Source organism: Carcharodon carcharias, chromosome 9 (assembly GCF_017639515.1).
Source record: "Carcharodon carcharias isolate sCarCar2 chromosome 9, sCarCar2.pri, whole genome shotgun sequence".
Lineage (NCBI taxonomy): Eukaryota > Metazoa > Chordata > Chondrichthyes > Lamniformes > Lamnidae > Carcharodon > Carcharodon carcharias.
The window spans coordinates 130,150,570-130,172,316 of NC_054475.1; positions in this window are offsets into that span (position 1 = coordinate 130,150,570).

Genomic DNA, 21,747 nt, shown 5'->3' on the forward strand with positions numbered 1-21,747 from the left:
AATGAGATGACCAGAACTGGACACTACTCAAATTGTGACCTTATGTTTTATTTAGTTCCAGCAGAACATCCCTACTCGCATTCTATGACTCAGCTAATAAATGAAAGGATTCCATAGGCCTTCATAACCACCTTATCAAAATTTCCTGCTACCTTTAGGGACCTGTGGTCGTTCACTCCAAGGTTCCTCACTTCCCCTACACCTCAGTATCCTCCCATTTATTGTGTAACCCTTTGCCTATTTTGACTTCAAATGCATCACTTCACACTTCTCTGGGCTGAATTCCATTTTGCCACTTTTCTGCCAACCTGACCCCCTACATTTATATCATTTTTTTTTATTCATTCACAAATGTGGGCTTTGCTGGCTGGGCCAACATTTACTGCCCATCTCTAGTTGATGAGAAGGTGGTGGTGAGCTGCCTTCTTGAACCACTGCAGTCCATGTGGTGTAGGAACACCCACAGTGCTGTTAGGGAGAGAGCTGCAGGACTTTGACCCAGTGACAGTGAAGGAACAGCAATATATTTCTAAGTCACAATGGTGAGTGGCTTGGAGGGGAACTTGCAGGTAAATGTGTAGGTGGTGGTCCCATCGATCTAGGCCCTTGTCCTTCTAGCTGGTACTGGCCATGAGTTTGGGAGGGGCTGTCAAAGGAGCCTTGGTGAATTCCTGCAGTGCACCTTGTAGGTGGTACACACTGCTGCAACTGTGCGATGGTGGTGGAGGGAGTGAATGTGGTGCCAATCAAGCAGGCTGCATTGTCCTGGATGGTGTCAAGCTTCTTGAGTATTGTGGGATCTGCACTCATCTAGGCAAGTGGAGTCTTCCATCACAGACCTGACTTAAGATGGACAGATTTTAGGGAGTCAGGAGGTGAGTTACTCATCATAGAATCCCTAGCCTCTGACCTGCTCTTGTAGCCACAGTATTTATATAGCTAGTCCAGTTCAGTTTCTGGTCAACGATAACCCCCAGGATGTTGATAGTGGGGGATTCAGTGATGGTAATACCATTGAACGTCAAGGGGTGATGGTTAGATTCTCTCTTGTTGGAGATGGTCATTGCCTGGGACTTGTGTGGTGCGAATGTTACTTGCTACTTGTCAGCTCAAGCCTGGATATTGTCCAGGCCTTGCTGCATTTGGACATGGACTGCTTCAGTATCTGGAGGAGTTCCGAATGTGAACATTGCACAATCAGCAACATCCCCACTTCTGACCTTATGATGGAAGGAAGGTCATTGATGGAATAGCTGAAGATGTTTCAGCCAAGGACACTATCTCGCAGTTGTAGTTGCTTCTCTAACCAAAATTGCCACCCTTTTTATCCCCCTTTCTCATCTCAAAGCCATGTAACCAGAAATGTTGAGTTGCCATTCCCATCTCACTTTAAGAGAAGTTTCTGTAATAGCAATGATATACTGCCACATTTCTAATTGTGCCATCAGCTCATCTGCTTTATTTGCTATAGGCATTGCATTGAAGTACATACCCTTGAACACTACCAAACTATTTCTATAGTTTGTTTCCTCTGCCTTCCAGGCTCACTCACTGATTTTTTTTGCCTTCCATTACAATTTCTTATTTTGCCCCATCTGAGCCTGCCCTCAGGTTCCCATCCACCTGCCAAACTAGTTTGAACCCTTGCCAACATCACTAGCAAACCTCCCAGCAAGGATATTGGCCCCAGCCCTATTGAGATGTCAACTGTCTGGCTGGTACAGGTCTCACCTTCCCCAGAACCAAATCCAGTGCCCCAGGAATCTGAATCCCTCCCTCCTACACCATTCCTCCAGCCATGCGTTTATCAGCACTAACTTCCTATTGCTATGCTCACTAGCACATGGCATTGTTAGTAATCCAGAGATTACTACCTTTGAAGTTTTGCTTTTTAATGCCTTACCTAGCTCTCCAGAATCTGCCTTCAGGATCTTACTCCTCTTTCTACCCATATCATTGGTAGAAATATGAACCACAACCTCTGGCTCTTTACCCTCCCCCTTTAGAATGTCCTGCAGTGCTGATACCCTTGACCCTGGCACCAGGAAGGCAATATACCATCCTGGAATCACATCAATGGCCAACAGAAACATCTGTCCACTCCCCTATCAAATCCAGAGATAAAAACAAAAAACTGCGGATGCTGGAAATCCAAAACAACAAGGGTCATGAGGACTCGAAACATCAACTCTTTTCTTCTCCACTGATGCTGCCAGACCTGCTGAGTTTTTCCAGGTAATTCTGTTCTTGTTTCCCCTATCAAATCCCCTACCACTATTCTTCCATTCCACCCATGCAGCTGAAACTTTCCATGGTGCCCTGTGTTTGGATATTGTTGCACTCCCTGAGGAATCATCACCTTCACAGGCATCCAAAATGGAAAACATGCTCATGAGTGAGATAGAGCACTCCGACACTATCCACCTTGTCCTTCTAGGCTTTCTGGTGGTCACCTATTTCCTCTCTGCCTGCACATCCCTAAACCATGGGGTGATCACCTCTCTAAACATGCTATCCATATATCCACCATGCCAATGCCACCGCTCAAGCTCTGAAATCCCATGCTCAAATTTCTGTAGCTAGTGACACCTCCTGCACATGTTTATCTAGGCCACATGAAGTAGCCACAACTCCCCACATACCACAGGATGGGCATTCCATACAGCCAAGCCAAGCTGCTCTACCACATCTTAAGCTTACTTTTCAACTATTTACTATAAACTGGAAACTAAAAGTAAAGTAGACTTACTGACCAATCAGCTCCTTTTCTTGTGCCTGTAAGAGAGATACTTAAAGGTTATGCAAAACTTAATTTTTTTTTAAATTGCGCTAAAAACTTTAAACTTTCCTAGCTTAGAGGCAAGGAAAGAAAAATTCACCAACTTCTAGATACTGTTTAGAAAGGTATCAGCTGGAGCACCTCTTTCACCCTTTGCATAGATTCCAACGTGAATCTAATTCTCAACTCCACACACCAGCTACATCCCACTCAGACATAGACTCTGTCTCCTCATGCACCAGTTATAGTTTGAAGAATCTGTCTCTTCTGATGAATCACTACCTAGTTTAGCTTCCTGCCACAGTAATTAATGCCAATTGAACCAACTCCTTTCAGCTGATTGACAGATAACTGCCATTACCAGGCATCCCCCTGTTTAACAAGGCTATTTAACTCAGTTGAAAGTTGTTGATTCTATGTCAGAATCTGACTCTTAATCTATAAGATCTATAATCATTAAGGGAAAATCATGTCGAACTAACTTGTTAGAGTTTTTTGAGGAGGCAGCAGAGAAGGTTGATAAGAGCAACACTTGATGTGGTGTATTTGGATTTTCAAAAAGCATTTGATACAGTACCACACAACAGACTTGTGAGCAAAATTCTAGCTCATGGAATAAAAGAGAAAGTAGACACTTGGATAAGAAATTGGCTGACTGACAGGAAACAGAGTAGTGATAAGTGGTTGTTTTTCAGATTTCAGGAAAGTCTATAATGGAGTTCCCCAGGGGGTCAGTGTTGGGACCCTTGCTTTTTCTGATATATTTTAATGACCTAGACTGGTGTTCAGGGCATGATTTCAAAATTGAACATTGGAAATGTTGTCAACTGTAATGAGGAAAGTCTTGAGCTTCAAAAGGACATAGACATGTAGATGGATTGGGCAGAGAAGTGGCAGATGAAGTTCATTGCAGAGAAGTGTGAGGTGATTCATTTTGGCAGGAAGTATATGGAAAGTACATAAAATAAAGGGAGAAACTTGAAAGGAGGTGCAGGAAAAGAGAGAGACCTTGGTGTGAATATATACATAAGTCATAGAAGACGGCAGAGCACATTGAGAGAGCAGTTACTAAAGCATATAGTATCTTAGGCCTTATTAATAGAGGCATTGAGTACCAGAGTAAGGAGCTCATGTTCAGCTTGTATAAGACATTAGTTAGGCCTTATACGAAGTACTGCATCCAGTTCTGGGTGCCATACTTGAGGAAGGATGTGAAAACATTGGAGACAATACAGAGGAGATTCACAAGAATGATTCCATAGATGAAGAGCTGTAGCTATGAGGATAGATTGGAGAGGCTGAGACTGTTTTCACTGGAGAAAAGACTGAGAGGAGACTTGATAGAGGTATTCAAGATCCTGAGGGTTATTGACAGGGTAAATAGTGAGAAACTGTTCCAATTCAAGGGGGCATCAAGAACTAGAGGGCTCAGATTCAAAATAATTGGCAAGAGGAGTAAAAGTGATGTGAGAAAAAGATTTTTCAAAAGATTTCAAAGAGTGGGTAGGATCTGGAACAAACTTCCTGAAAGGGTGGTGGAAGCAGGTCCAATTGAGGTATTCAAAAGGGAATTGGATTGCTATCTGAAAAGAGAGAATGTGCAAGGTTACAGGGATAAGGCAAAGAAGTGAGACTAGGGAGAATGCTCTTTCAGAGAGCCAGGGCAGACTCGATGGGCCAAATGGTGATCTCCTGCACTGCATAGGTTTTTGTGATTCTATGTTAGAACTGCAGAAAAAATTACCAGAACATTCCATGTGAATCCAATTCCCAAATCCACTCTCCATCTACATCTCATTCAGAGATAATCTCCTGTCTCCTTGTGTGCCCCTTAAGGAAGGTCCTCATGTGACCCAAGAGTAGTATATAGGAACCAGTGAATAATCAGGGAAGCTCAACTTTCGACCAGCCTGAAAAAGCTGCAGGATCCCAGGACACCAAAATACTAGCTTTAAAATCTTCTCCCTGGTTTCTTATGGTCTCATAGCTCTAGAGTAGCATTCACAATGGTCTGAAATTTCAGTCCCTATTGTTTTCTATGAAACTGCTTGAAGATGCAAAGGAATGTTCCCAATCAGTGTTATGAGCAGAGTCATCCATCAAGAAAGGAGATCAGACACAAGGGTCTTCCTGAGATTGAATGTCTCTGTAAATCATAATTTTTTTATCAATCAGACTTTCCTGGGTATATTTCTTTTTAAATTATAATGGAAAATATTGTGAATAAAACACCTCCCGCTGCATTTACCTTTCCCTTAAGTTTCCTTTAATTTTATCATTTCTTTATTGATTTTTGAGTAGTATTTTTATTAGTAAGTCTTTTCTACGTAATATTCAACAAATCTTTGTTGACCGATCACTTGATGTTTCAATGCAAAACATTATGGCGTGGATTGTATGCGATAGTCAAGTGATGATGACACAACTGTGGGGGATGTCATAGCTAGCCAAAAGTGTGGTACCAATTTTGGTACAATTTTACATCCATGATTCGGGACAAAAATTTCCATAATTCTTCCCTTTGATCCGGAAATGTTTGTATGCTTTGTTGTAAGATTGTTGATGAATACAGACCACATGTTTTGACGATATTTCCTATTGTTACTAACCAAAATGAATAACAAATGCTACAAGGGCAAGGGAACTACATTAACATAAATCAAGACACAGGAGGTTATTTTCCAAATAGATGCCGGTACCAGAGAACCTTGTGTTAGCAATTTTCTGATATGCCAATGCACACTTTGAAAATTTAGGCTACGGTTGCGAACACAGTGCGTTCATTGGGTAATGTTATTGAGCTTGATAGTGTGAAGCAGCAGGATCAGAAATAGTAGAGGTACAGTCAGTAAGAAAGAGTGCTGTCTGGGAAGAGTTGCTGAGTCTTTCTGTGCAAGGAGCTGGATTAGTATCAAGTGAGGACAATTTCTTTTGGTGGGAAATTAGTTACAGCTCTACATTTACTGATTTAGTTAGGCTCAGTGGTATTTGAGATTATGTCTCCTCAAGGTAGAGTTAAGAAAATAGATCAATAGAAACTAAAGCAAGGAAGTTATTTTGGTAAAAGGTGAAAGCAGGCTCTACTTTGCTGCTGTGCTAATAAGAAATGCCTGTTAGAAGGTATGGATTTCCTGATTAGAAGGTATATCACATGGCAACAGTTCCAGGATTTTTAAGATGGCGGGATTTCTTGTCCCCGCCATCTGAAAAGTCGGGGGGAACACATCCCACCAACACTGCCTGACTCACGGTCATATCATGCTCCAATGAGCGTTAATTGGCTGCAGGTGGGACTTCCACCCCTCAGTCAGGAGGAAGTACTGCCTTAGAGAGCTTCTGGCCAATCTGATTAGAGTCCCCAGAGCCTAAGTCCCCAGGATTCCAGGACCAGATAAGTTTCAGGGTAGCGGAGGCCTGGGAGATGGACAGTGGGGATTGGGGTGTCAGGGAGAGGCAGGAGGGGGAAGGACATCCAGTGGCTACCAGACCTTTGGTGGGAGGGGCATGTCCGAAATTGAATGGTGTTCTGATGGAGACCCCCCCCCCTTCCTGCCCGTGGCCTGAACCGGCTTATTTTTGGGCTTCCCCCAAACCCTAGAAGTCCCCCCACCAGCTTAAAAATTGAGGCTTGGCAGGAAGCAGCCCTTAAGTAGCCAATCATTGACCACTTATGGGCCTCAATTGTGGCAAGGGCCTCGCCTGCCCCAGATTAAAATTGCAGAGAGGTTGGGGTAGGCGGGAACCTAGCGGCAGGGGAATGTAAAATTCAGGCCAGTGTTCCAACATTTAATGGTGAGCACATCTCTCAAAAGTGCCCTTCAATTAGATGGTGATAAGTTTCCCTCCCAGGTATGGACCATCTATCTGAAATCCTCTGATATTTTCCCTGTTCCTGTTCACCTTCCTCCTTCTCATTGTCCTCCTTTTGTGGCACCTCAGCTTGACCCTCTGACACTATTGCTGGTGTTAATGGCTGGTCTCTCATACATAACTACATGGTGGACCGTGCTGAAAAATCGCCACAAACCTGGAACCCTTCTCAGATGAGTATTGCAAGGCACTTCCTGATAAGTCAATCCATCTTGTCTACTGATTGGCACCCCCATTAGTCTGCTCAGTGATACTCCTGGTGGCTGAATGGATCTAATTTTTTGAGAGTTTAGATGGGTTTTGGCAACCTAGTGTAACATATCCAAGTTTTCTGGCAATACTAAGTTAGGTGGGAAAGTAAGCTGTGAGAAGAATGCAGAGGCTGCAAACAGGTGTAGGCAGCTTGAGTGAGTGGATAGAAACCTGGTAGAAGGGCATAATGTAATGTCCCCACAGCAACAAATTTGGAGATGAGGGGACATTCAATCAGGGTGTGGGGTGGGGACCCAGCAACCTTCCTGTCTCTGCCCAATTAAGTTCAGGGAGGGAAGGCTCATGGACAGCCTTCCCAAATTAATTCCACTGAGAGGCACCCCCGCTCTTATTTATGACCCCCTTTCGCTCCCCTCCTCTCTTGGCGATTCAAGGCCTCTGATTACAGGCAGCAGCCATCACTCCTGGTGGTGCTGACAAGCAATGGAGAGCTGCTGGCCAATCAAAGGGCAGGATTTCTGTCCCTGGGCCCTAAATCTTGGGGAAGGTCAAACACTGGCCAGATAAATATGCAATGAGTGCTTAACTCCAGCAGGCCTTCCCCAACAGGGATGACACAGGGTAGGAATTCACCAAGGCTCCTTAGACAACACTTCCAAACCCACAAGAACTACCACCTAAGACGATGGCAGCAGAGAGATGGCAACACCACTAACAGGAATTTCCCCTCCAAGTCAAACGCGATCCTGACTTGGAGATATATAGCTGTTCCTTCACTGTTGCTAGGTCAAAATCCTGGAAATCCCTCCCTCACAGCACTGTGGGTGTACCTACACGAGAAGAACTGCAGCAGTTCAAGAAGGCAGCTCACCATCATCTTCTTAAGGGCAACTATGGGTGAGCAATAAATGCTGGTCCAGCAGGAACAGCAAGCAGTTTGGAAAGCAATGCTTCCTGGAATGAGAGGGATGTCTAATGAGAAGAGACTAAGTCGTGGCCTATATTCCTTGGCATTTAAAAGAATGAAAATGATCTACTTGAAACATAAAATTCTTCGGGGTTTGACAAGGTAGAGGCTGGGAGGATAGTTCCCCTAACTGGGGTATCTAGAAGTAGTGGTTGCAGTCTCACAATAAGGGGCTGGCCATTTAGGATTGAGACAAGGAGAAATTTCTTCACTCAAAGGACTGCGAATATTTGGAACTAAAGCTGTGGGTGTTCAGTCATTGAATATATTCAAGACAAAGATTGATAGATTTTTGAGTCATAAGGAATTAAGGGATATTGGCATAGGCTGAGAAGGTGGAGTTGAGGTAGAAGATCAGCCATGATCTTACTGAAAGGCGGAGCAGGTTGAAGGGCCAAATGGTCTCCTCTCCTATTCCTCATGTTTTCATATTCTTATGGCTCCAATAAATTGTCCAATAGGGAACAATAACACACTGATTGCTTTAAGGTAAATTTCCAGGAAAAATGTTGCTACGGTGTTGGTGAAACCTTGACAAGTTGTTGTAGAAAGTCTCCCAATGTGTCTCAAAAACCTTCTTCAAACAAAAGAGCGATCTCAATCACCAAGTGAACATTGAAAGCTGCACATGAGTTTAAGAAGCACTCAAAATACTAAGCAATGATTTGTTTACAGCTGTTCAGTTGGTCATTGTTAGAAGAGGTCGTCAATTGAAGCCCTACCCACCAAAATGCCACGCAGTCTCTTTAATGGACCCTAGCAGGAAATATAATTGTTAATCAACCCCTTAATAAACCTTGAGTGGCTGCTCCAGCACATGGTTCCTCTCCTTTACCAAGATAGCATACAGTGCTAAATACGGTGTAGTCGTATTGTCGCTGGACTAGTAATCCAGAGATCCAGGATAATGCTTTGGGATCCCGGGTTCAAATCCTGTGATGGCAGATGGTGGAATTTGAATTCAATAAAAATTAAATTAAAAGTCTAATGATGACCATGAAAACATTGTCCGTTGTTCTAAAAACCCATGTGATTCACTAATGCCCTTTAAGGAAGGAAATCTGCCGTCCTTACCTGGTCTGGCCAACATGTGACTCCAGAACTACAGGAATGTGGTTGAGTCTTTAAATGGTCTCTGAAGTGGCCTAGCAAGCCCTCAGTTGTACCAAACCACTACAAAGCACCCAGAAAGAAATGAAATTGGACGGACCACCTGGCATCAACCTAGGGACCGGAAACGACAATGGGAAACTCCACCCTGTCGAGCCTGCGAAGTCCTCCTGACTAACATCTGGGGGCTAGTGCCAAAATTGGGAGAGCTGTCTCACAGACAATAGCCTGACATAGTCATCTTCATGGAATCATATCTTACAGATAATGTCCCAGACACCACTCTCACCATCCCTGTGTATGTCCTGTCCCACCAGCTCAACAGACCCATCAGAGGTGGTGGCACAGTGGTATACAGTCAGGAGGGAGTTGCCCTGGGAGACCTCAACATCAACGCCAGACCCATGAAGTCTCATAGCATCAGGTCAAACATGGACAAGGAAACTTCCTCCTGCTGATTACTACGTACTGCCCTCCCTCAGCTGATGAATCAGTGCTCTCCATGTTGAACATCACGTGGAGGAAACACTGTGGATGGCAAGGGTGAAGAATTAACTCTGGGATGTGGGTGGGGGGGGACTTCAATATCCATCACAAAGGATGGTTTGGTGGCAACATACTGAACAAGCTCCCCAAGTCCTAAATGACATAGCTGCTAGCCTAGGTCTACGACAGGTGGTGAGGGAACCAGCAAGAGGGAAAAACATACTTGACCTCATCCTCATCAACCTGCCTGCCGCAGATGCATGACAGTATTGGTAGGAGTGACCACCACACAGTCGTTGTGGAGACGAAGTCCCAGCTTCACATTGAGGATTCCCTCCATCGTGTTGTGTGGCACTACCACTGTGTTAAATGGGATAGATGTCAAACAGATCTAGCAACTCAAGACTGGCATCCATGAGGCAATGTGGGCCATCAGGAGCAGCAGAATTATACTCGCGCACGATCTGTAACCTCATGTCCCGGCATATCCCCCACTCTACCATTACCATCAAGCCAGGGGATCATCCCTGGTTCAATGAAGCGTGCAAGAGGGCATGCCAGGAGCAGCACCAGGCATAGCTGAAAATGAGGTGTCAACCTGGTGAAGCTATAACATAGGACTGCTTGCGTGCCAAACAACATAAGCAGCAAATGATAGACAGAGCTAAGTGATCCCACAACCAAAGCATCAGATTTAAGTTCTGCAGTCCTGCCGCATCCACCCATCAGTGGTGGTGGACAATTAAACAACTCACTGGAGGAGGACGCTCCATAAATATCCCCATCCTCAATGATGGAGAAGCCCAGCACATCAGTGCAAAAGATAGAGCTGAAGCATTTGCTACAATCTTCAGCCAGAAGTACTGAGTAGATGATCCATCTCGGCCTCCTTTAGAGGTCCCCAGCATCACAGATGCCATCCTTCAGCCAATTCAATTCACTCCACATGACATCAAGAAACGGCTGAATGCACTGTATACTGCAAAGGCTATTGGCCCTGACAATATTCCAGCAAAAGTACTGAAGACTTGTGCTCCAGAACTTGCTGCGCCCCTAGCCAAGCTGTTCCAGTACAGCTACAACGCAGGCATCTACCTAGCTATGTGGAAAATTGCCCAAGAATGGGCTGTACGCAAAAAGCAGGACAAATCCAACCCAGCCAATTACCACCCATCAGTCTACTCTCAATCATCAACGAAATAATGGAAGGGGTCATCAACAGTGGTATCAAGCGGCACTTGCTTAGCAATAACCTGCTCACTGACACCCAGTTTGGGTTCTGCCAGGGCCACTCAGCCACTGACCTCATTACAGCCTTGGTTCAAACATGAACAAAAGAACTGAATTCCCGAGGCATGGTGAGAGTGACTGCCTTTGACATTAAGGCTGCATTTGACCGAGTGTGGCATCAAGTAGCCCTAGCAAAATTGGAGTCAATGGGAATCGGGGGAAAATTCTCCACTGGTTGGAGTTATACCTAGCACAAAGGAAGGTGGTTGTGGTTGTTGAAGGTCAATCATCTCAGCTCCAAGGCATCACTGCAGGAGTTCCTCAGGATAGTGTCCTCAGCCTAATCATCTTCAGCTGCTCCATCAATGATCTTCCTTCCATCATAAGGTCAGAAGTGGGGATGTTCGCTGATGATTACACAATGTTCAACACCATTCGTGACTCTTCAAATACTGAAGCAGCCCATGCCCAAATGCGGCAAGACGTGAATTATATCCAAGCTTGGGCTGACAAATGGGAAATAACATTCTCTCCACACCAGTGCCAGACAATGACCATCTCCAACAAGAGGGAATCTAACCATCACCCCTTGATTTTCAATGGCATTACCATCACTGAATCCCACATTATCAACATCCTGGAGGTTACCATTGACCAGAAACTGAACTGGACTAGCCATATAAATAGTGTGGCTACAAAATCAGGTCAGAGGCTAGGAATCCTGCGATAGGTAACTCACCTCCTGACTCCCCAAGGCCTGTCCACCATCTACAAGGCACAAGTCAGGAGTGTGATGGAATACTCCCCGCTTGCCTGGATGAGTGCAGCTCCCATAACACTCAAGCAGCTTGACACTGTCCAGGACAAAGCAGCCCGCTTGATTGGCACTACATCCACAAACATTCACTCCCTCCACCGCCAACGCACAGTAACAGCAGTGTGTACCATCTACAAGATGCACTGCAGGGATTCATCAAGGCTCCTTAGACAGCACCTTCCAAGTCCACGACCATTACCACCTAGAAGGACAAGGTCAGCAGATAGATGGGAACACCACCACCTGGAAGTTCCCCTCCAAGTCAATCACCATCCTGACTTGGAAATTTATCACCATTCCTTCACTGCGCTGAGTCAAAATTCTAGAACTCCTTTCCTAACAGCACTATGAGTGTACCTACAGCACACGGACTGCAGCGATTCAAGAAGGCAGCTCACCACCACCTGCTCAAGGGCAACTAGAGATAGGCAATAAATGCTGGCTCAGCCAGTGGAGCTCACGTCCCGTGAATGAATTTTTAAAAAAAGCCCAAGATCACACTTTGGCCACCTCTTGTCTAAAATGTCAAGGGAAAATGTTAAAGTATTTGATGGTACATCACAACCATTTTATGCAAAAAGTCAAAAGAGTAACAGTGCATTCAGCTGCAACATTGATGTGCAGATCTGTTTTTTTGGAAAGGTGAAAATTCTAGTAGAATATAGGACCTTTAACTCACCATCCTTGCAATCTGCTACAAATTAGAGGCAACCAGCTATCACTGGAGTGATTGAGGTAGAATTTCCACAAGCATTCTCCTGATCTCTCACATTTCTCTGGCCCTGCTGCTTCTCAAGTAATGGGAGGAAATTGGGAGAATCTAATTTCTAAACCATAGTGTCAAAGTGTTTTACATTGTTGACAGCATCCTCCTTATTTTAAGGTGAAGAAATTCTTTCCAACTCTTTTCCCATTGTTTCCTGAAAGTGCTGGTGCACAGACGTTTAGCTTCCATGGAGGTTCTCCCGTCCATCTGGCGTAATCTTAGTGGAAGAATTGCAGAAACCCCAGAAAAAACGTGTAAATGAAGTTAACACTGTGCTAAGGTTTCTTATGGTAGTTTTCACAGCTCTTCCACTGAGGTTAGGTGAACAATCAAGTGAATCACCAAGAGTGAGTGTAGACAGACTATATAACTCTAGAGGAATCAAAACTACACATGATCTTATTCTTAACCATTGTTCAAAATTTGCACTTACCAGTAGAGGCCACTGATCATAATCAGGAGTGGTAACCTGGATGACTTTGCCTCTTCCTCCCAAGGTATATAAAATGGGTGGCCAATCCAATCTTGTCAGTTTCCCACTAAGCAGTTGGTTAAATTTACCTTCTCCGTAGAACACTGAGCAAATCAACTAACACAGCATTGGCTGGAAATTAAAGTAAGGCCTTCCCTGATTGTTTCACTTAACAACACACAGGATGATGCATTTACCAGCTCAGCCATCAAGGCAATCTCCTAATTGGTCTCTAAATGAGCATATCACGTATAACAACAGAATTAGACTGAGGAGGCAGCAGAGCATATTGTTAAACGGAGAGAGGGATTGTGTGCACGTCCCAGAGCGAGAAACAAAACTAATATCCTGCCACTGCGGAAATGATAAAATCTATCTCTGCATTTGAAACCACAGAGAGGAGCTTGAGAGAAACCTGGCACCAAGTACTGAGGGATTAAACCATTATCAGTCTTAATTATTATTCTATAAAGTATACAAATTCATTTATTTTTTTATTTGTGCTCATATTTTATTTATTAAAATTCAATTGCAATATAGTTATAATTGTGAGAGATGAAAGAGGCAGTGTGGTAGTTAGTCAGCAACGAGAAACAGCTGGTGCAGAGTGAGTCCACTCAATGCGTGTTTTAACTTAAGGGAGTGGGTGAAGAGATTTATGTTCTTTAATCTTTGGCATTCTGCTTAGGAAGACTTCTTACCTCATTTCTTGTTCCAAGAATAGAAAATGGAATAAAGTTCAGTATATTATGGAAAGACTAGTCACAGGGATTAAAAAGAAAAATCATGATGCTTGCAAATCTGACAGAGGAACAGAACACTGAAAATAATAGGTCTGTCAGCATCCAAGTGGGGAATACCACTCTAATGAAGGGTCTTCTCTCTTTTCAATTTTATAGGACTGATGAGACTGAGTCTCCATTACATTCTGAAGATAAGTGCAAATGGGGCATAACAAAGCAGCAAACTGAATAAAGATCAGTTCAACCTGCCACCCATGGTGCACCCTTTTCCCTTTTCCAATCTGAGCAACGGAAGCTCTTGTCCAAACCAAGAGGTAGTTTCATTAACATCTTACAATGAGAGAAAATTTATACCGTATTTAAGGTGATATGATTACGCATTACTTCCGCCACTGCTGCATCAAATCCTGCTGATGTCCATTATATCCTCGGACTTAATGAGTGGAAATTGATATAGACAAATGAGGGTCTCATCCGCCAGCTGGAGAGCCAATGACAGCTCCACATCATCTCTTTTCGGCAAGACTCAATGTAGTAATTGTCAATCAGGCACTTAACTGGGCTGCGGAAGGCATTCCCTGAGATCAAAGACCCCAGGGAAGGATGTCCCACCTGCAGAGAGTTACCCACCAATTAGAGGCCAACAGCTCTTCATTACCCAGTAGCACCACCAGAGGGATGCAGTGCCTGCTGCTGGTAATGCACCCACTCAAGGCTGAGGATTGCTGAGGGACCCAAACCACAGGCGAATGATGCCAGGACCGGGATCAGGGGGAGGGGCATCAGCAGCAAGAGCAGGAGATGGCTCTCAGCAGGATCTCCCTTTCTGTTACTGGGTTCTTCAACCAGGCACCGAGTGCATTTGAACAAGGGACCTCCCCTGGCAGCCCACAAACAACCCAACAGGGCGATTTCCCACCCACCAGTGGTGAATGCCAATGGCAATGGGAAGAGGCGCTTAAGTAAGCATTAATTAATTTAAGAACCTCAATTGGGGGCAGGGTGGGTAAGCCATCCACAAGCCTTCTCACCACAGACTTAATCTAGTCAGAAGAAAGAAGGTGATGGGGTTTCAACCTACCATTTTCTGACCGGATTAAATGCCCCCTCGCCCCCAAACTCACCACAGAGGAGGGCATTAAATTCCACGCAATGGGAAGTTCAGCAGCTAATACAAGATTATTGTACAACTCACAATTTTGCTGCTGAAAATGATTCCTTAATGATTTGAGGAATTCTCTGTGTGAAGGAGTTTTGTAGGAAGGATTTTGGTGCAACTATTGTTACTATTTGGGTAGTCCTTTGCACTAGCTCAGTCTTCTTGACTAAATGGAGGAAGAGGAAAAGGAGGAAGAAGCAGGGTGCTATTTAACATGTATAACATTAGAGGACAACTGCCTCCCAACCAAGTTTACAGGTAAAGGAGAATATTCCTGTGCTTGGATGCAAATGATGGCAATGCTTCATAAAGGAGGCAATGACAGAGTTACTCAGCATGCTGTAAGCTGACTTGGCAACTTCCAAGATAAGCATAGTACTGCCAGTTGCATGGAGGCCACTGCAGCTCTGAACTTTTTTGCCTCCAGTTCCTTCCAAGCAGCCACAGAAGATATCAGTAACATCTGTTTCCCTGTATCCTTCTGTCTGTAATAGTGCAGCGTACACAAATCACAAGGGCTTCCACGCTATCATGTGCAGTGAATCTGTAACCAAGTGCTCAAGATCACATTGCAACTGCTATGAGGAGATTAAAGTGGAACCCTCATTTGCAATGTAGAGTGGCCAATTAAAGGACAGCATCACTTTCTGGCAGGAAGGAAAAAGAAAGATAGCAGTGTCTCTAATAGTGGTAGTAGCAACCTCAAGGGTGTCAGCAGCTGCAATTAGAATCAATAAATGAGTTTGTGGAGTATGATAATGATTGAAAGAAGTTAATATGAAGTATGAGCAACTGGAAGAGAAGACAATCTTGGGAACACTTGGTTGCTTGGAAAAGAATCACAAATTGAGCAATTAACTATCCACATAAGAGCAATTTGAGGATAGCCAAGAAGCTAGCTTTGGTGTCAGGCCACCCAACTTGTGTATTTAATTCTGGTCGGTCAGATCAGTTTCTAATGCTGATAGGGAATTCCAACCTTGGCATAACATTTAATTGAATCTTTCTGAATAGACACAAATATTTTTTGGCAAACTGCAAGTCTGACTGATTAAATGGAATGGCCTTCTAATATTGCTTTATGTTGCTTGAATTTGGTCAGATTTATAGCGAAATTCCCATAGGTGATCACAATCGTAGTGGATGAACTCAGAAAATGTTCTGCTGAAATTAAAAAGATCTCCCACTCATCACCTGTCCAACTATGGTGCTCAAATGAATCTTTTGAACCCGCCCCCTCCCCGCCGTCTGCCGTTCAATAACCTGTATTTTGAACTCATGCTTGTAAATGATTTTAATGAACTATTAACTACCAATTATCAGACCCAAAAATACTAATGAGCCAAACATAAGTTTTGATGCAATTATATTATTTCATAAGTTATTAAACAGAATGCAGGGCAGTATGTTGAGGATTCAACACACAAAGTGGCAGTAGAATACAGTTCGATGACTACAATTCTGAATTTGTTCAGCTTCTCCATCCAGCTATGTCACTGCAGACAGCCACATGCTTCATACAAGCACACAAAAAGGAGGCAAGGAAAGCCTATTCAGACAACAATGCAAATTAATACATTGCTCATCTAACCCAGAACCAAGCTATTTCTCAGGATAGGGTTTAAAAAGAGAAAAAAAAACATAGCCAACCAAGGAGAAACTCTGAGATGTCCCAGTTTGAATTTGTATGACAATCAAACAATCTCTGGGAGACAATAGTGGTATATAACACCTACAGCAAGCTAGCAACTACATCCTATAAATGGAAATGTAGTCTTCTTTCAGGAACTTGTTAAGCTCATTTTCAAATGGCTCCATACTCATCATGTGTTTCCACAGATTATTCCAGAGGGTGATGACTTTCTGTGAAAAGGAATACTGCCAGGTGTCTAACGTAACATTTTGGTGACAGATTTTATATACATAACCTCTAACCCTACCATCCTACTCCTCTAAAATAACCCATCTTGTCAAATCCTTTCATAAGATAATATTAAAAAAACCTTCAATCATTCTTCTCTAGGCCAACATTTCTCCAAAATAAATCACTTTAACCCTTGAACCACATCTTCAAAGTTAATACCACTAAAGTTAAGCATTATTTATGCAGCATGCAAGTAAAAATCAGAGCAAGGTTTATTTTAGGGAAGTTACTCGATACCTGTTAGGGGTCAGTGGAAAGGCATTCTGAAAATTGTACCTGTCCAGTACATAGCCTGAATTTTTCAGGTGGTGGGCTCTCGTTCCCATCATCCAAAGGGTCCCAGCCAAATTCAAGTGCCGTGCAGCCATTTCACACTTGAATGAGCATTAAGTGGCAGCAGGCAGGATTTCCGCTCCTCACTTGGGAGGAAACCTGCCTTAGAGAGCTGCCGGCCAATCAGATTGGCCGGCAGTTCTCCAGTCCCTGCAGCAATAGGAGCTGCAGTGGACTGAAGAGGAATTGCATGAGGATGCCTGAGACTAAATCTGGGCACCGGAGGCCCAGGTAAGTTTGAAATGCCCCAGTGCAGGGAGGATAGGGAAAGCCTGGGCGGGTGCAAAGGGAGTGATCACAGTCTCAGGGGAGAGGCCAAGGAGCTTCCAGACTTTAAGTGGGGAGAGGGGGTGAATGCCTGACTTCAGAATGGGTCTTCTATTGGAGGCACCCCTCCTCCCTGCCACCTTTCTGTTTGTAATCTAATTCTGTTGATTTTCGGACTTTTCCCATCCAAGGTTAATTCTCCTGTGAGCCTAAATATTGAGGCTAGATGGGAAATAGTTCTTAAGTGGTTTAAGGGCTTTAATTGGGGCAAGGGCAGGCTTCCTGTCTGAGCTCTTGCCCACCCCAGCATAAAATCACTGCATGGCTGGGATGGGCAGGAATCCGAAGGGAATCCTATTCCTTCAATTTCACACTCCATCCTGCCTAAAAACTCGCTGATGGAGGAGTGTAAAATTCAGGCCCATGAGTCGATAGAAAAGATATGCTTTGGGATTCAATGCACTGACAGTGAATGGGAAGGAGATCCGTTCACTGCAATACTACACAATAGGAGTAAAAGGGGACAAATTTGATTCATTGGGATTCTGTATAATCAGAGTCAATTGTCAATTTGTCCTGTTGATTGAGATGGTAAATAGTAAGTGTAAAACCCATTGAGTTTTCAAAGAGAGGAAATACCTTTAACAGTAGGGAACCACACTTTCAATTAGAAAAAGAAAAGCATTTTTTTCTGAATATTTTTCTTTCATAATTAAGAGATGACAGGCAACCTACCATCATGTAATATCATTTTGTAACTTGACAAGAGAAACAGTTCAGCCTGTATCTCATTCTGATTTTCCTTTCCTTGCTGAGTAAAACAAGTCACTTCTGTTTATTTATCTGAGCTAGGGAGAAATAGTTTGAGTAACACTTTCACTGCTGATCATTAGCCGGTAAACCTTGTTGAAAATTGAACATTAGGTGAGAACACGCTCAGGCTTGGTCATGATGTCTCCCACACTCAGAGTGATAATGGCTCACACCGTCTAGGCTCACACATCAAGAATAGACAGTTGATATCATAATTGATTTCCAAAGTGTCATATGCTGGCAAGATCCAGGGCTTACATACGAGAGAAAAACTCTGAAAAAAAGAGGAAAATGAGTTAAGCAAAGTAACTAAGCGAATAAAACTAATAATTATGAATCAATAATCCTAATCGCAAAAACAATACAAATGAGTGTTCTTAATTTTCTTTTCTGCCCTCTGGAAAGTACTTTGGAACATTTTCTATATTATTGGCATTATATAAATACATAATTGTAAAATCTAAGCTATCATAATTCATTATGATTAGAAAATATGAATAATCAAAATTAGGATCTAGAAATCAGGCTTTGACACTTCAAGAATACTCTTCAAAACTCAATCTAGTTGTGCTGTAATGACTCCTATGCAAAGCACCATTTAGTTACAACGTACATTGTACCCACCAGAACAATAGCCTGTGGTTGAATGCAGAGGAAGCTCTTAGAGGAGACTAATTAGAGGGTAATCTGCCACTACTTCCTCACATCCTAAATGATTATCCTCTGGAGGGACTGCAACTTGGCTACACTGTGGCTGGAGCCATGGCTTACTCTCTTCACAATAACAGCTGCTTGGACTCAGTTAAAATCATTTTTTTCTCTCTATGGGCAGAATTTTCCCAGAATTGCAGTAAGTGCTGTAACGGGCAGGTAAAATGGACTCCTACCTGCCGACGAAAATGGCGGGTTTTCACATCGTATTGTCCAGAGCCTGTCTCATTATTTATTTATTCCCAGGAAATATGCAGTTCTCGTGAAAGTGAGCTTTCATTCGCCCACTTGCCATAACCTTGCTGTTGCATCATGCCGGCTGCCACCATCTTTAAAAAGCAGCCGCCAGCAAAGTGCTCATCGCCATCAGCTCACCACCGCTGCCTGGGAGACATGGCCAGCAAAGGAAAAAAGACTGCAGCCCCCGCTTCAACGGCAGCTCCCTCGTGCGACTTCTGGATGCCGTGGAGGCCTGCCGAGATGTGCTCTACCCCCGCTCTGGCCACAGGGTGGGCAGCAAAGTCACCAACCCGGCTGGAGAGGTGTTGGCAGCGATGGTCAGCACAAACGCCCTGCAGAGGGGGACAGCCACCCGGTGCCGCAAAAAGATGAATAATCTCCTCCATTCTGCCAGGGTAAGTCACTCTTTTCATCACTCCCAATTCACACACTCACAAACCCAATACACATCCACAGGGCCCTCACTCACTGCCAGTGCAAGAGACATCACCATTCACTCTTCCACACATACCATCATTGTCCTTATCCCAAGCTTGGGACCACTCACCACCCACACAGATATGCTTATCATCTGGCCCGGCAGACATCCTGATACACTCTCCCCATCTCTATCCATGCAAGACAAATTGGCACACAACAGGAGGGAAAGGTTGCAGACAGGTGGAGGGATGCCGGAGATCAAAGTTCTGACAGAATTCGAAAACAGAACCATCCGGCTGGCCAGCAATGACTGGGACCGGTCCTGTGCTGACGGTGAGGTCAGCGCTGCTCTATCAAGTGAGGATCCAGCAGTGTAACATCCACCAGACAACCTGTGCTGTGAGTGATGTATCTTCTTTCACAGGCCACTGTCATGCACTAATTATCTCCCCTTGCTTTCACAGGGACATCTGCCAAACAGCCGATGGAGCCCATGACCCAGGGCCTCCAATCAAGCCCTGAAGAAACCTCAGAAGAGGAATCTAAAGGCACCCTCACTGAAGTCCCATCACAGAGCTCAACCACACCCTCCACAAGCGCAGAGATACACACCTCGGTGGGACCTAGCTTTCGAGTAGCCTCAGGATCACAATCTGGTGAGCACATTGCACTTTCTGATCCACAGCAGGTGGAGGCAGGGACTTCCCAGGTCCCCGGGACTCGAAGGACTACTGGAGGCCAGAACATTGCTGAGTCTGAGTCAGATGATGAGACTCTGGACTCAGCCATTTCACAGTTGCTGGAGCTACAAAGGCAAGCACAGGAACATCAGGAAGGGATGGCCGCTGCACTCCTCAGATTGCAAGGCATAATGGAGGAGTCCATCCATCTTCAAACTGAGGTAATAGCACTGGCATTGCAACGCACTGTGGGCAACACTGGTAGGACAGTGGCCGCCAGAGAGACCTTGGTCCAGGATGTCACTCCTGCACTGCTGCACGGGCTTAACTCCATCATTGATGCCTTAGTTGGCCTCCAACGGTGTGTGTGGGAGAGCGGTGGTGGGCAGCTCGATCTCACTCCAGCTACCCCATCCCCTTACAGAGACAGCCAGGGGCCCTCGGGCACCCATAGGCCATAGGGTGAAGGATCACTTGGGGCCATCCACCCAGGTCACCAGGATCCATGATCCTGACATGGTCCTCCAGCAGCATGAAAGAGAGGCAAAGACGTGGTTATCATGGCTGTACTTAGCATCTTTCCTGGCCCTGTGTGATCACCCCTCAATGCTTCCTGGAGATTGCTGGTCACCCCTCAGATGGCCACAGATGAGTGCGCTGCATGGCTGCCCTGTCAACCTGCGACATGGGGGACACTGGTCCAAACTGGGATGCTGAGGTTGCAAGGGGCTGTGAGCACCTCCAGCAGTGACTGCTACATGGCCAGAGTTGGTAAGGAGATTGTACAACATGTGCCGTCCAACTGCTCTGCGGTCCAATAAAGTGGTAGCAGACTCGATGTCTATGCTGGGAAGGGGGGGATGGGGGGTGGATTGGGTTGGTAAAGTATGAAGCACTCGGTGGCCCTTTGGTGCATTTGCAATGCTTGCATGGGTGGGCAGACTAGGAGCCTGACCCCAATCATCTCACTGTGGCTATGCCTGTTCTGTCTCAGCTGCAGAGGAGCGGTCAGTTTATACAGGTGCCCCTAATGCATGTCCACTTCCCTCGCTTACCCTGCCCTCACACCTCAATTGCCTGTGTGCGGGATTCAGCGCCAGGGCAGCATGGACCAACCCCCCTCACCGATAACGATCGCCTCTGAGGCTGGCCTGCACTTGCCCCCGAACATCCCACATCCCCCAGCAATCGACTGCAAGGCTGGCCAGCTCTTGCTCCCAGACACCATCCTCTCCACCACCATCCCTCCCCCTCCCCCTCCCCCTCCCCCCCCAACACTCCTCAGTAGCCTCTGGGTTCAGGCATCAGTTGCACCTGCTCCCCGGCACCCCTGAGGCCCAAAAGAAATGTGCGAGCTATGGAGAACGCTGCTGCTCACTCACCTCAGTTCCCCCAAAGTGAAGGCCACTAAGTGCACGCGCCTGCGCGCTGTGAAACATGTCGGTATGCTTTCCTGCCAACGTGGATGGTGATATGGCAGGTTCCAAGAGCCTGGCGGGATAGCCTATTAATTATATGCTAATATATTACAATTAGCTTCCCACTGACTGATGGCAGGAAATGCGGCCTGCCATTGGCGGGCTGAGCGGGCATTCACAACCTGCCTTCACACCGTTGTCAAGCAGGTCGCGCCATATTTTCCAGGCACTCCACTTAACACACCCACTGCCAGCGGGTTCGGTAAAATTCCGCCCTATGTTTTGGAGAAAGTGAATTTTGTGCGTGTCAAGGTGATGTATAGTAGTAC